The following is a 4,421-nucleotide window of genomic DNA, read 5'->3' as shown; positions in this document are numbered from 1 at the left end:
ATTTATATTTATATATTTCTTTCTTTTTCTTGTCTCTCTTTATGTATACGATGCGTTTCATTCGTGTGATCCTTTTTCGCTCCGCTTAAGCAGTTAACAACAGTCAGTTCGTTTTCGGTAGTGTACTATTTTTCCTTTTTTTTCTCTTTCTCTCTCTTTACGCTAAAAGGGGGACGAGAGCTTGTTGGTGCACTCGTCGTACGTCGTGGATTTTCTATATGATTACCTATAGTGTGCAATTTGTCAGACTCTGTGCAAGGTGTGTGTATGTATGTGAAAGGGGATCGTGTGAGATGGGTAATGTGCTCGCCGTACAGACACGTCTTTGCACGGGTGAGCAACATTATTTCTTTTTCTTCTTCGCGTCTAATTATCCCTAATTACAGGCGGAACCGATATTACGTTAATTGTATCGCATATAATACAGACATCTTTTTAGCTCTTTCTCATCGTAGGGGGGGATTCGCTGGCTCAATCGGTCCAGAGGAATTCATCTACTTCGCGATGCCTTCCCTTCTTCGTCGTCGTCGTCTAAAAAGGAAGACATCGTGTTCTTTCTGTCCAGCTCGAGCCTCTCGTCTTTTCTATCATTTTTCGTTTTTCCTAGGTAACAGATCCAACGATCTCTCGTTCCTCCTCTATCGAGCGAACAGGTCAATTTCTACAACATTTCCCCGTGAAGTTCGTCTAAAAGTGAAAAAATTCAATGTGATTAAAGAATTCACGCTGTTGCCGCGAAGAAGGAGTAAGATCGGTCGTTGGTCCGTACACTTGTTACACAGAGACGCTTTTCCACTCGACGCTGGACGGTCGGCTCGGTTTCTCTGATTCGCTAGGAGCCCGCCATTTTTTTTTCCACGGCTCCAAGCGGTTACGCTCGCTTCTCTTTACCGGAATCGTCGACTGGGGGGGACGTTCCTTCGAACGTGTGTAACATCGTCTACGATCGAATTCGCCTAATAGAAAGTGTTTCCGATGGAAACACAGGTGGGGGAAAAGGTGAGCGCACGTCGAAGATCGAGAAATCGAACGTCGTCGCTGTCGCGTACAATTGTGATTCCCTATTTTCTTATCATCTTCTCCTCGAAATACGTTCGACACGCCTACTCCGCCTCCCACTTCCTCTCTCCTTCACCTCGTTATTATGTTTCTTAGCTTCGCTGACGTGTCCAAAAGTTAGCAAGAAATACAGCTGTTCGATACTCCGCCACTTTTCCCACCCCCATCACGAAACCGCAACAAATCTGCTTTCGTTTCGTGTTAGTATTTACCTCCTATCTTTCCGACACGCGAACTATACCTAAGTGTCTTAAATTTTACAGCCTTCCTTCGGAGTGTTCCTTTTTTTTTTTTTTCAATCAGGCGCCTCTCGGTTACGAAGCTGATCGCGGTTGTTTTGAAAGATTGTTGAGGGCGGAAGAGAAGGGTGTTGCGACGTCACTGAAGCACGCTGATTGGGTTCTTGGGAATTTCCAAATTACCCAGTCAGCGTGCAGATAGGAGAAGGAAGGGACGACCTGGGAGGAGCGTCGCTTCCTTCGACAGGAGGACTAGAATCACTGCGACATTAAGAAAACAGTAACATCGGACAGAACACATAGAACCACAGTTACAGTCGCAGTTAGAAAGCTCCACAGTCGCCACACTGTCCGAGCAAATTAGGCTAGATTGAAGTCTACGCGTTATTAGTCGAATAAATAAAGAACATAGTTAAGCTGAAAATGTGTCGTTTGTTCCGAGTCAGTATCATTGGGTGGTCCTTGGAGAAGAAACGTAGACGGCACTAGGAAGGGTGCAATATACCGGGTGTTCAAGTCCTCAACAAAGATCTTCGATGAAAATAGCGTGTCGAATGTTGAAACGATGATAGGTTTTCGTGTAAAAATGGGCTGTTTTTTTTTTTTCTTTCCTTTTGTTTCATCGCGTCGATCAGCCCGAAGGAAGAAGCATTTTTTTTCTCTTTTTATGTTTTTTTTTTCTTTTAAGTTAAGTAGGCTACATCGACATCGAGTTAAAAACCAATAACGAGTTTAAGGTCGTTCCGTTGTGGATTACGGTTACATACGTCTTATTAAACACGGACACGGTTACATACATGCACACACATATATATACTTCCTTTTTTTTTCGATTTTCTAGGTTTTCTCTTTTTCGCGTCTTTTTTTTAGGTTAAGTCTTTCGCGTCGTCGATTGGCAGTAAAAGGTAAAAACGAGAGAGAGACTCGATTGTTAGTTACAACGTATATAAGATCGTAGAAAAACACGTATAGAAGGTGTGGAATCGAAGGTGTCGCGGTGTCACACAGGCAGTTTTCGTTTACCGTATCACGTTAAATCTTATGTTCGACTTAGCGTACGTATTACAAGTGTATAATAAGAAGTCGTTAAGGTGAGAGAACAGTCTTCGTTTGGTTATAGTAGATTCGATGGAAATAAAAGATCGCGCGGCAAAAGAAAAAGAACTTCGCGGCACGAAAGAATCGGTACAACAGTATCGAATTGTATATTTTTTTCCATTTTTTTCTTCTATATTTTTCTGTTATACGTATCACAATGAAAGAGTCTCGTTTAATTGTACGACTTTAGACAGCTTTATTCTATAAAATTGCTCGTTCATGGTCGATACACACCGATCAATGTCAACAATCGATTGATAATCGATTGGAAATGAATTTTCGTTAATAATTATCGAACGTATCGGATTGTCGTCGCTGTAGCTTGTTTACTTCCGTTACCATGGTAACGCTGGAAATATGAACTACCGCGATGTTGTCTTACGATAAAAAAGAGAACGAATGTTTAACACGTGGTTGTACTCGTAGAACGTCACTTTTCCGCGGTTTTCCCTTAATTCAAATCTTACACGTTAGAGAAATTGGATTACGATATCGATTAATTAGAGACCTGGGGGACAGCAGACAGATCATGCACGCTCGCATTCTCTCCCTCTCTTTCTCTGCCAGGCATGACACGTTCGCAAAACAGGTTTGCTGCACGCTTGCCTATCGTTCAGCTATTTTTCTTTTTTTCCATCGAATGAAATTTTTCAGCAATCGTGTTTTTGTGTGTGACTCGCCACGGTTTTCTTACCATTCACCACCGATCACGATTCGAATCGTTTCAAAGCGTCCACGCGACTTTGATCCATGTTAGATTATTCCTCGCTCGGTTTCAATTGTTCCTTTTTCCCCTTCGATAAACACTTCGATTATTCGACATAACCTCGACAGAGTCGAATAGAGACGCACGCGACGTGTTTACGAACAACGCTTTCGATCCTCAATTCCTTGTGACATTGCATATTCGCTGCGGTGGATAGAGGAAAGAGGAGAGAAGTTACGTTCGAACGAAGCTTTCACGCTGTGAAAAACACACGTCGAGTTTAATCGGAATGGTCTTTCAGGCGAGTCGAGAAACGATGGTAAATAGACGTGTTCTATTGATAGATCGCAAACATGGCGGGCGACAGCGCGAATTCGATTGGTCGGTCCCCGGCTGAACGATAAAACCGTAGAAAGGGACTTAAAACGAAACGAGAGCGAATATAAACGATTCTTTGGTAAAGAAGTGGTCGTCGAATGATCCAACTTATGTAAACGTATTACACAGTACGTGTATCTATACGTGTGTGTATGCGTGTGTGTGTGCGTGCTGTGTAAAAGTGGTACGTGAGGTGAATGTGTACGCGGGTATGAGTGAGGTTATGTAAGTGTGCACGTATGTGTGTTAATGTGTCTATATACAAAAACGAGAAGTGTACACTTACACGATGAACAACGTGAAACGAAGGTCCAGAAGTGGCGTGCGTTAGCAAGTGGTTTTTGGCACCCAGCAACACCGGAAACGGGACCCCCAATTTTCCTTCTTTTTTTTTTTTTCGTTTTTTCACTATACCACGTGTACGCGTACCCTCGTTAATTCGTCGTACCTAGAAGCGTACGCATACACGTGCGCAAACTAACGGTGATTCGTTTATTTACACTAAAGGGTGCTTGAGTATCCACTTTAGGCTGATCCTAGGATCGAGTCGCCGTTCTTCCGTTTTGTGCGAAGACGTGTCCAATCTGGAACTCCTTGCGCTTGTGGCCTGCGTGCAGGGATCAGAGAAACAAAAAAGAAAGATACGTCTTATAAACACACTCGTCGCTCTAGTGACTACCTAACTCTTCTACCACTCGACGGTGTATACATATATTAGCAGGTTCTCAAGCTAAAGTCACTCGGACCTTGACCCACAAAAGTGGCACTTGAAACGTTTACCTATCTCGCTAACAAAAGTCTACAGCTTATGTTAAGTTAGGTCCTAAGTAATATACTACGTAAACTGTTTTCTTTTTAGAACAACGTTCTAGGCGGCTAATACGATTGTTTGCGAAGCTTGGAAGTGTTCCACGTGAATCTAGGTTATGTTCGTCGGGCAG

The sequence above is a fragment of the Habropoda laboriosa genome, unplaced genomic scaffold (genome assembly GCF_001263275.1).
Source record: "Habropoda laboriosa isolate 0110345459 unplaced genomic scaffold, ASM126327v1 scaffold22, whole genome shotgun sequence".
Lineage (NCBI taxonomy): Eukaryota > Metazoa > Arthropoda > Insecta > Hymenoptera > Apidae > Habropoda > Habropoda laboriosa.
This window is presented reverse-complemented; position numbering follows the sequence as displayed.